Source organism: Ananas comosus, unplaced genomic scaffold (assembly GCF_001540865.1).
Source record: "Ananas comosus cultivar F153 unplaced genomic scaffold, ASM154086v1, whole genome shotgun sequence".
Classification (NCBI taxonomy): domain Eukaryota; kingdom Viridiplantae; phylum Streptophyta; class Magnoliopsida; order Poales; family Bromeliaceae; genus Ananas; species Ananas comosus.
In genome coordinates, this window is record NW_017893325.1 from 58,704 (window position 1) to 71,530 (window position 12,827).

Genomic DNA, 12,827 nt, shown 5'->3' on the forward strand with positions numbered 1-12,827 from the left:
CATCTTTTCCAATTCCCTATATTTTATTGAGTACGTGCATCTGCATAGAAAAAGGAATCAAGTTAGCAAGATGCCTTACGAAAAGTTGCGGAAAACTCAAATGCAAGTATTTGGATGGTTAACATTTTCACAGATTATGGAACAGGACCTAATAAATATTATTCAACAAATTTTATCTTCTATTTTAACTCACTTTTATATTTCTTTTAGTTCGCTTGATACAAAAATAGAGAACAAGAGAGAAATAGAAAACAACTAATCTAATAATGAAAGTATCAAACTCACTGCAACTTCACTTCAGCAGGAAATACCAGGTTGACTAAATTTATGTATATCCATACAATCTAGCTTATCAATTATATGGAAATATAAATTAATCACCTAAATAAGAAAGTCAGCAAAATAAAAAGAATTAGAATAATATATATATATATATATATAGTCCGACTACTATACTATCGATAGTACCAAGCCCTTGGTACTATTGAGTTTTCTACCATTAGATCTACCCTTTGATCATTTCGACCCGTTAGATTATACTATTAAACCAACCACCCACTCAACCCTAGGGGACCACTATCAATTTAACCAGGGACCACTATCATCCTAACCACACATCCTTCAATCCAACGGCCGAAAAACTCAATAGTACCAAGGACTTGATACTATTGATAGTATAGTAGCATAATTCTATATTAGTATATCTAGCTATATACTTATAGTATACTACCGACTGCAGAATTAGACCTGGATATATTAAGTAGTAACAGACGCTCATTTTTGCCTTATCCAGTTTTTAAACCCTTGATGAAAAATTGTAAGGCGTCAGGATGATCATTCACGTCGGGTTAGAGTTGAGTGGTCCCCCTAGGGCTTTGAGTGCGTCCCACTGGGTATAATATTGCTAAGTCCAATGGTTACGAAATAATGAAAAGAGTTGATCCAAAGGATAAAAAACTCGGTAGGCGAACACAATGGGAGGCTTTTTGCTACTAAGTCAGTAGCCCAGTCCCAACCCCTCCTCTCCTCTCCTCCTCTCCTGCTTCTCCAAGCAGGTGTCGACCGCGCTCCAGTCGCGCGTTCCTGGCCCCCCTCGCCACGTCCCGCGGGCCCCCGGAACCCTCGCCGCCCGGCCCGCCTCTCGGTCCCCGGCGCGGTCGGCCCCGGGCCGGCTCTCGCGCGGGCGGGCGTGCCATCCGTCTCGCCTACTCTCCGTCCTCTCTCTCTCCTACTATAATATACCATCTCAAGAGTATACTATAGTATACTAGGCGTATACGTATATACCACCGTACTTATATAGCGGTACTAAGCTATATCAGACAAAGCTACAAGCACTAACTACAATATATAATCTGTGGCAGTATTAACCTCGTCACGCATTGGGCCTCCAAATAAGTAATCAAGGAGGATGACCGCTAACAGAAGGCGAATCTGACCTTTTCGTATCATCTTGCCATATGGGTCCCCTATTAAAAAAATTAATTAATTAATAATATGAAAGAAAAGAATTGTTAAATAGTTAAGCTCGAATATTTTGCCAAATATATTTAATGCTACCTAATCACTACATGTACATAAAGATTGACGAACTTTGTAATAGATCGATAAATTAGAAAATTTATTGCATCCCGTTCATCTTTGGGAATATTATCTCTCCCAGGGTAGTTGCGACGACTCTCAATAATTAACCCAGGCGACTCAACTGACGCAAGGACATCATCAACCTCAACAATGCACTTTTTGAACGTCCAAGTTCAGCTTGTTGGCCAAGTGGCCCTAATCTTCTATTAGATTTTGATGATAACAAATAATTACGATTATTGGACTAATCTTTTATCTTGAGTTTTGTGTTTTAGATCTCTCAATATTCAAAAAGGATTCAAGATGGACAATATTTTAGCACTAAGCTTCACCACTTGAAGCTGTATTTGCTTCCTTTGTCAAATAGACAAACTCACTCTCTCCATTCTTAATTGATTAATATTTTGCCTTGTGATTAGAGTGAGAAATTTTGAGCTAAGTTTAAACTATTCATTTTATCACCTTATAGATCACTTAAACAAATTCCTAACTTNCTGTGGCAGCACTAAGCTCGTCGTGCGTCGGGCCTCCAAATAAGTAATCAAGAAGGACTTGACCGCTAACGGAAGACGAATCTGACCTTTTCGTATCATCTTGCCATATGGGTCCCCTATTCAAAAAATAAAATATATAGTAATACGAAAGAAAAGAATTGCTAAATAGTTAAGCTCGAATATTTTGCCAAATATATTTAATGCTAACTAATCACTACATGTACATAAAGATTGACGAACTTTGTAATAGATCGATAAATTAGAAAATTTATTGCATCCCGCTCATCTTTGGGAATATTATCTTTCCCGGGGTAGTTGCGACGACGCTCAATAATTAACCCAGGCGACTCAACCGGTGCAAGGACATCATCAACCTCAACAATGCACTTTTTGAACGTCCAAGTTCAGCTTTCATTTTCTATTATGAACCAAATCACGTGTAAAAGTCATTTTTTATATATAAGTTTGTTCACACTAAAATTAATCAAGTACATCATATATTACCATAAAGACCTCCGCAATGGTCCCTGTCACAGTATCTGATGCCTCTTCACCAGCTTCGGTCCCCCTGATCTTCGAAGGATGCCGCTGCTTTCTTCTATAATGGCGAGTCATACGACGTTCGCCCGGCGTAAAATCAGGGGACATTTTCTTTTATTTTCTTTCACGTCCTTTCAGTCGTTCAATTCTTGAAGGAATGTCCCTCATTATAGTTTCGCCAACATCAACTCTCTATTGGCTGCTTTCTTCAACCGTTGTGCCTTGGTCACCTTAAGGTAGATCAACACCGGCTCCGGCTCCGCCTTTTGTACCAGCGGCTGTGGTAGCGCTAGATAGTTGCGCTTCCAGCTTGGCATTTTTTTTCGTTAACATCGCATTCTCCTCCTCCAAAATCTTATTCCGATCTTCTAGTTTATTTACAGCTCGCTTCAATTTATTCAATAAGGAGCTGATTTTATTGCTACTTTCACCGGCAGCAGCTGTTGCCACGGGGGCCGCTGCCTGTACCACCTTTGAGAAAAATGTACCAAAGGACAATATCACAATTTAACAAAAAAATTCAAACCAAATAATATTTTCTACTAACTAAATTCAGCAATGCCTGCTCCGGCAGGCTACCACGTAACGTACGGTTCAAATTGAAATATCATCAGGGCGGTAGGTAAATGTTGGGTACAACCTGCCATAAAGATAAATCTATTTAATAAGTATTATAAGAAAATTTTATAAAACTACATTCATTACATAAATGATTATCTCTGCAGGAGTCTAGCTCTGCAGTTTTTTTAGTAGCTTCTCGTAACTCCTATAGGTTGTTGAACCCTTCTATTTTCTCATCCGAGGGACAGCCTTGTCTCCGTCGAAATTACCCAACTCCTTTATATGCTCGTAAGCTCAACTCTGCAAGTTTATTATGATTTAACAATATTATTATTATAAAAAAATGTGCAAAAGAAATTATATTGACATACTAATTTATGATATTACTTACCAGAAATGCTATTGTACAACCGTTGATATAGCCGCCAACTCTTTCTTGGCCGCTATTTCGACGCTTCACACGTGGGGAGGCTCTGGAGATCGAACTTACAAAATAATTACATACAGCATGACCCCAGGCATATTCCCCTATTCTATATACATCATCTATATATCTATATAGTGCTTTCGGCACATTGTAGTGGCGGGTAGGAAAGAGGACGGTCGCAAATACGTATAATATAAATATACGCACAAAATCAGATGCCATCTCCTCTCCATTCTGACCAGCAAGACGGTACAAAATATGTCGTAATTTGGACCTATCGACATGTCGATAGTGACCATTGAAGTATTTATCAAGAGTGCTCGATTTTACACTCTTCTTCTACCATTCTCTTGGTTCCCCTTGTGCTGACAGCCCTACCAAAATGGAGATTTCCTCTGGAATAAGGGGAAAAAAGATTTCTTCAATTCTAATACATCTTATCTCTTCTTCCCAAAAACTGAGAAGAGATTCGACTAACACAAGATCTTGCTTAATTGGAGGCAAGTCGAGATAAGAAAAGAATGGAGTGGTCTTCAGAAGTGTCATCTGTTCATCGGACATAACATCACGTAACGCTGGGCTAGCTGTCTGAATTCTGCCCACAGTCTTCGGCAGCTCTGAAACACACATTGTGGTGTGCAGATGAACTGGGTAACATCTGCCCACAGCAATCTCGATGGTCGGCCTTTTAGCTTTGGATGGCCTCTCTGTTCTTTTCTCTACAGAATGCGAAGATGTGCCTTGACCACTTGTAGTGGCCTTCTTGCCCGACCGGCTTGACGACTTCACTCGGGTGAAAACCATATTTTCAACTGCAGTTTATTCAGCACAAGTCAACACATAATTTCATTCTGAAAGTAACTAGAAAATAAATTAATTATGTTCATCCTATGAATGCAGAATATGTACAGTTTGACACTATTATGACATAATAGAACACTCTTATCATATTTTAATTTTTGTTGCGTTGAATGCAAACATATAAATGTTGTGCATAATAGAACATCTATTAATTGCAAAAATAATATATACATGCAGTGTATAATAGAACATGTATTAATTGGAATAAAGAACATATGCATGCAGTGCATACTAGAATAGTGTTATGACGTTTTTATAGTTACTTTGTTGTACCGCTTGGAATAGAAAATATTATTTGTACACTTATACGAAATTTACAAGACTGATCTTACAAAATACCTGCAACACTATCCAAAAAAATTCTACATGTACGACACAAAATTAAACCTTAAAAAATCTTCTACTAAAGCATAATAGGGTAAGATTTCAATGTATATATGTTCGCAATCGTAAACCTGATAAGAGTATTCTATTAAGCTATAAGAGTGCTCTACTATGACAAAAGAGTATTCTATTAACCTCTAAAAATATTCTATTATGGTATAAAAGTGTTCACAACCCTAAAACTAATGGGAGTATTCTATTAAGCTTTAAGAATGTTCTATTAAGGCATAAAAGGGTAAAATTGTAATGCATACATGTTCGCAACTGTAAACCTGATAAGAGCGTTCTATTAAGCTCTAAGAGTTCTATTATGACAAAAGAATGTTCACAACCGTAAACCTATTAAGAGTGTTTTATTAATCTTTACAAGTGTTCTATTATGGCATAAAAAGGACTTCCATTACGTCCTAAAAATGTTCTATTATGCCATAAGAGGGTAAGATTGCAACGCATACATGTTTGGAAGCATAAAAGTGATAAGAGTGTTCTATTAAACTGTAAGAATATTCTTTTATGGCATAAGAGTGTCAGATTGTCAAGCATACATGTTCGTAAATACAAATTTTATACGAGTATTCTACTAAAAGTGTTCTATTATCGCATAAGAGTTTAAGATTGCAACGCATATATGTTCCCAAGCATAAGAATGATAAGAGTGCTCTATTAAGCTGTAAGAGTGTTCTTTTATGGTATAAGAGTGTCAGATTGTCAAGCATACATGTTCGCAAACACAAAAACCATAAGAGTGTCCTACTAAGAGTGTTTTATTATCCCATAAGAATTTAAAATTGCAACGCATATATGTTCGGAAGCACAAAAGTGATAAAAGTGTTCTTATAAGCTCTAAGAGTGTTCTTTTATGGCATAAGAGTGTCATATTGCAAAGTATACATGTCCGCAACCAACTGTACATATACGAATACAAACAAATTAATTATTAATACGAATATACAAGTATGCTATTTCGTTTCAAACAGTGTAGTAAACTAACTCCTAAAACCATATAGCATCATTCTACCAATCCATAAGAGAATATACTAGTAACCGTAAACATGTTTTTTATACCTTTTTGCTATTCAAAGGAAATCAAACTTTACCCTAAACACTAATTTGTATATTTGGAATGAATACAGTTTTCTATCATAAACCAAGCAAAATTTTATGAAATGTATGAAATATATGTGTGTTACTGTGGAAGCATCTTCTAAACCCTAAACCCTAATTCTAATCGTAAACCCTTTATTTTTAAAAATACAACAAAAAATATAATATACCAGCAGTGTTTTAAAATAAAATGAATCAGCTAGTCGGTGACGAAATCTGAAGCACGCAAAGACAAACCGAAGTTGCAACCCTAAACTCTCAAAATATAAATTTAATATTAAATTAAAAATTGAAAACAAAAGATTATATGAATTAAAATAATCCCTTATTTGAGTTGAATCCTTTGTTTCGGTTGTGGCTGATTTAGCTCCGAAATCGTTCCTAATTTCGGACGCCCACGAGTGAATGAATGCGTGACAAGTACTGGGATGGACAGGGGAGCGGTTGAGAGGCGACCTCCTACCAATGGAGAAAGGCGAGGGCGAGAGACACCGTCGAGACGGCTTGGGACACGAGCTTCTACCGAGGAAGGCAATGTGTGGAATGAGCGCCCTCCCTGCCGAACTTCTGCTCGATGGAGGGACCTGCGAGCGAGAGAGAGAGAGAGGAGAGCGCGAGAGCAAGAGAGAGGCGAGGGCGCGAGAGAGAGCGAGAAACAGAGAGATAGTGAGAGGTGTGCGGGAGAGAGAAGTGTAGTAGTAGGGTTTGGGTTAGCTTTAGCAAAAAATAAAAAGGGGGTGAGCTTAGAAGCTACTTGCTAGAGAATTAATATTAGCCGTTGGATGTGAGAGTTGTAAGATATACACCCAACCAAATATATCCAGGTAGAGTTTTCCTTCTCATTTTTTGCCAAACTGTAATACTTTATGACACATTTGGTATGACATAGTTGTATAAATATTTCAATTCTTCTAATCCTTTTATGAGATATTTGGCTACTCCTTTCCTTTTCGTTTTCTTCGTTTTGCATATTTCTCATCAAATAGACAGCGGAAAATGCCATGCTACTGACACTGGTAGATAAAATAGAGTTGAGGCCAAACACATAAGAATGTGCTTGTCCTTTTTTTTTTTTGGCGAGATTACAAGAAAATATATTATAGCTAATTCATTACTATGCAGGACGTGATTTTACTTATGCAATTAAAGGAAGTATCTTTTATCGTACTTTTTACCTGTATATAATGCAATCTTTTCGAAAATAAGTAGAGTGTATTGTCTCATTATATTTTTTTTACCGAGTGTAATTCTATTTTTTTGCAATTTTAAACAGAGCCTAAAGTGCTTGCACAAAATGCTTTTAAATAAAGCTCGTGTATAAATTAAGGCCAATTTGAATAAAAAATCCACTCGTTTTGCGCTTTTGTAAAAGTGGCCACCTTTTTCGATTTTGTAGATTCGGACCGAATTTTCAGCAAATTGACTACAATACCCTTGTACATTTTTCTCTCTCCTTTTTTTTTCTCGTTCTTTTTTTCTTTCTTTTCCCAGAGAGCGGCGGAGGCGGTCTGCTTCAGTTTTGTCCGGCGCATCCTTACCCTCGCCTGCGCACCCCGCCTTCCTCGCCTCCAACCCCGCCGAGGCTGAGTTGCGACATTTTTTTTTCCTCTCTCCGACCCTCCTCCACTGCTTCCGACGACGACGCCTGTCTCACCCTCTCTTGCCCTTCTCGCCCTTTCTCTCTCCCTCATCCTTCGCCTCCTCCACCGCCTTCGACGGCGACACCTGTCCACCGACATCGGTGTCGCGGAGGTTGCTGCGACGCCACAGCCTCGGAGCGGGGGATCTTTAGCGGCGTCGTTGCCGGCGCCGTGACCGTTGGCGGAGAGGCGTGATAAAAAAAAATTATTGAAGGAAGAAGAAAAAAAATAAAGACAAAAAATTATATAAGAAGGAAGAAAAAGATCAAATTACACTGTTAAAATAAGATTATACTGTTTTAAAATAAATTTGCACTGTTTTAATGAAAATTGCACTATTTGATATAGAAATTACACTCTTTTGGAATGAATTTTACAATCTTTACGCTAATGTTTCACTATTTAGGAGAATTTTGCACCATTTATTTTTCATTTCTTTTTCTCTTTCTCTTTTTCTTCTTCTTCCGCTGCTGCCGCCCGCCCGCCCGGCCCGAGATACCTTCCCATTGTTAGAAGCCTTCTCGAGCATGGCGATAGCCCCTACCGTGCCTTCGCGCACCTCGCCGCTTGCTACGGGCCCCTCATCTCCCTCCGCCTCGGCCGCGTGACCATCGTTGTGGCCTCCTCTCCCACAGATGGCGACACCCTCGAGGTGGAGCAAGGCGGCGTTGCAAATGCCGTGGAAGCGGCTGAGCCAGAGGGCGCGGATGCAAGGGCACCTACGTGAGAGGGCCTCCAGCGCGGGCCGGCGCCTCGGACGCTATGGTGGAGGTTGAGGGCGAGGTCCTTGAGGCCTGGGAGAGCGCTGAAGAGGGCCTCGAGGCTGGCGGGGTGATCCGAGTGTCGTCGGTGTCAACGTCGACATCGGCGTCGGGGTTGCAGACAGAAGGGTCAAGGAGGTGGAAGAGGGAGAGACGGGGGTAGTTGGTGGTGAGGGAGAGAAGGGCCCCGAAGCGAGGAGGCGGCCTCGTCGTCGGTGATTTTCGGGGCAGTTGGCGGCCCTGAAGCTCGCCGACGGGTACTTCATCGCTGTCGCCGTGAACGGTGAGGCCGCCCTCGTTGTTGGCAACCTCCGTAGCGAGGCCTACAGGAGGGCGGCGGCGCGATCGGCCCCACGTGGTGAGGCGCTCCTGATCTCGCGGCTGGAGCACGTGGCGATGCGGCGGGACATGCGAAACGGGGTGCTTACACGACCTCAGCGCTGGAGGAGACCTCGGACCAGGTGGGCGGGAGGCAGCAACAGAAGAAGAAGAAGAAGAAGAGAAAGAGAAAAAGAAAAGAAAAAGAAATGGTGCAAAATTCTTCTAAATAGTGCAACGTTAGTCTAAAGAGTGTAAAATTTATTCCAAAAGAGTGTAATTTCTATATCAAATATTGAATTTCATTAAAAAGTGCAAATTTATTTTAAAACGGTGTGATCTTATTTTAATAGTTCAATTTCATCATTTTCTTTCTTCTTATATAATTTTTTATTTTTATTTTTTTCTTCTTCCTTCTACAATTTTTTTTTGTCACGCCTTTCCGCCAACGGCCACGGCGCTGGCGACGACGCTGCTAAAGGCCCCCCGCTCCGAGGCTGCAACGTCGTAGCGACCTTTGCGGCGCCGATGTCGGCGGAGAGGCGTCGTCGTCGAAGGCGGCGGAGAAGGCGAAGGAAGAGGGAGAGGGAAAGGGCAAGAAGGGCGAAAGAGGGTGAGATAGGCGTCGTCGTCAGAGGCAGTGGAGGAGCGTCGGAAAGGGGAAAAAAAAAGTCATAGCGCGGCCTCAGTGGGGTCGGAGGCGAGGAAAGCGGGAAGGGGGGTGCGCGGGTGAGGGTAAGGATGCACCGGACAAAACCGAAGCTGGTCGCCTTCGCCTCCGCCTCTTCCTTCGCCGCTCTATGGAGAGAGAGAAAAAAAGAACGAGAAAAAAAAAAGAAGAGGAAAAAAGGTACAAGGTATTTTACCTTTTTGTATATCATCTTTTGTACTTGATGATTATAGTTGCAGTAAAGATGTTTAAATGATATTAAATGAAAAGATTCATTGGGGTGAAATTGTGGTGTAAAAAGAAATGATGTAAAAGAATGTAATAGAGTACCAAGTTAAATGCATGTATGTAATTCAAAAGTTAATCATTGTACTCGTATAGATGTTTAGTTTAGTACTTTCACTTTGGCTATTGCTTGCCCTCGTGTAAGCCAAGTATATTTATGTTTCCGCATGTGTAATTTATATACTTGCTCTGTACTTGTTGTTGAGTTTTGTGCGGACAGGGGAGGTGCTGTCCATTCGGCGTCTGTTCGACGTGTCCGGACCGGCCAAAGGGATCGGTCCCGGTGCATGACAGGTATTCATTAATAAAAGACTTTGAAAATCGGTCCCGGGGCGTGACAATGTGAAAACGGCATTTCTAAATGGGGGTATAGAGGAGATAGTCTATATGCAACAGCCCGAAGGTTTTAGCACGGATGAAAATAATCATCTTGTTTGCAGACTAAAGAAATCTATATACGGACTTAAACAAGCTTCCCGTCAGTGGTATATCAAGTTCTATAATATAATTACTACATTCGGTTTCATAGAAAATATTGTAGACTAGTGCATATACCTTAAGGTTAGTGGGAGTAAGTATATTTTCTTAGTTCTGTATGTGGATGACATTCTGCTTGCAAATAGTGATTTGAGTTTGCTTAAAGAGACCAAAGATTTTCTTTCTAAAAATTTTGAGATGAAGGATATGGGTGAAGGTTCTTATGTCATTGGTATAAAAATTCACAGAAATAGATCTCAAAGAATTTTGGGTCTATCTCAGAAAGCCTACATCGGAAGAGTTGTAGAAAGATTTAATATGACAAATTGTGCATCTACAGCTGCGCCTATTATAAAAGGCGAAAAATTCAATCAGAAACGGTGTCATCAGAATAATTTAAAACGAGAGCATATGAAGAGCATACCCTATACCTCTCCGGTAGAGAGCTTGATCTATGCAAAGGCCTGTATCAGACCTGATATAGCTCATGCAGTAGGGATATTGGGTAGATACCAAAGCAACTACGGCCTTGATCATTGGGAAGCTGTAAAGAAGATTATGAGATATTACAAGAAACAAAGGATTATATGCTCACCTACAGACATTCTGACCATGTTGAGGTGGTTGGATATTCGGACTCTGATTTTGCTGGATGTGTGGATTCTAGAAAGCCCACATCATGATATATTTTCTTACTTGCTCAAAGTGCTATATCATGGAGGAGCACTAAGCAAGATACAGTTGCTACATCTACTACGAAGGCAGAGTTCATCGCTTGCTATGAGGTTTCGTCATAGGCTTTATGGCTGAAAAATTTTATCTCGGATTTAAGAGTTGTCGACTCTATCTCAAGGCCAATTAAGATTTATTGCGACAACTATGCTGCAGTGTTCTTTGCTAAGAATAGTTGAATTACAGATCGCAGCAAACATATCGATATAAAGTAATTTGCTGTGAAAGAATACGACAAGAAGAATGTAGAAATCCAACACATTGGGACCGAGATGATGATTGTTGATCTTGTGACTAAAATATTGCCGGCAAACAATTCAAGCATCATATTTATCATATGGGTATCTTGAGTCCATTTACAGTTTAAGTATTTTCTTCTTATATAAAGACTTTTAAAACTAATTTTATTTGAGTAAGAACACATTTTGATTTTTGCACATATACGTATAAAATTACCTTTTGTACATTAAAGTATTTTTGTGCACTAAAGTGGAACTCTGAGTTGAATTTATAATAAGTTCATATGATTATAAATCATAAAGTTATTTGATTAAAAAATATGTGCTTTTGATACATGGAAGGGAGTGTTCATCTTTTGGGACATAACCGCTATGATCAAAGTATTGTGATTTTTTGGTCAAGTGGGAGATTTCGACTGTATAATTTAATTGGTACCTAATAAAATTTTTATATCGCCTATAAGGTATGAATATATCACTAGACCAAGTGGGAGAATGTTGGATGTGGCCCATGTGATTTATTTAAGGCGATCTATAAAGATACAGTCAATTTATTCAAGTCGATCTATAAAGATATGGTAAATCTAACTATTAGGATGTATATAGATAGGTCCATGATGGATGGACATGATTTAACATCGTTACATTAAGTTATATATAAATATGTAATATACGGGAGTCCCGATTTAACCCTAATCAATTTTCTGTGACGGCTCCATCTCCGGGGATAAGGGAATTAGACTCGAAACGTCCCGCTTTCTTACAGATCGCGAATGAGGACGAATCACGAGCAAAATTGCCGCCTACAAATCGGATACAAAAATCAAAATCATGGCAGAAGATACTATCTTAGTTTTTAATAAAGTTTCAACATAGACAACATCTAGAACAACAAAACAAGCCCAAAATATATCAAATCAAAGCCAAAATAATCAAAACAAGGGATAGAGGCAACATGTACAGTAAGTTACTGTTGGGAGCCGATTTCTTTTCTCCTTGACCTGGTAAAAGATCATCCTCGGGAAGTGTGTCGGGATACGAAATAGCTGCGAATAGTGACCCTCGAAGTTTGTGCCCTTCGAATGGATCAAGCGATTCGGCTGACGAGGGATCGGATAAGCCGAGTTCAAAAACTCTATTAAAGATTCGATTCGGCTGGAATGAGCCAAATGTACGGACCAGCCATAAATTTGACTCGGTAGATGAGCCGAATAGGAGAAACACACACCAGTTGTTCGGCTTAAAGAGCTGAATGTCTTTTCTTATATTGAATATAACTTGGGAGAACAGTATAGAGGTCGAGTGTGCCTGAGGGCATACAGACTCGGTTGGTCTACTTAAAAAATACTCCTAAGGAAAGCAGTAAATGCGGGAAAGTAAAAGTTACAAGTAGGCTACTCCTAAGAAATGCGAGGAAAATACGAAGAGAAATAAAAGTGGTCTTATGCTCACAGGAAAAGGACCCCTTTTAGGGGCGTTATTGGCCTATTTATAGATCGCCCCTGTTAATCCGTTATTGCCTATCCCTGATCGGCCATTACTCCTATTTTTTCGGGCCACTTATAGCCGATCGGAATCGCCTGTAACTGCTTGCGGTTGCTATAACTTCCTTTAAATCACGTGGTTTAAGATTCTTCCGATACTACTGGTGCACTGCGAATCAATAAAACTGAATGGAGTACCAGTGTACCATATGCCCGCGCCTTATTGGCTCAACAATTGGCCCCTCGACAGCTTTCGAAGTAACGCT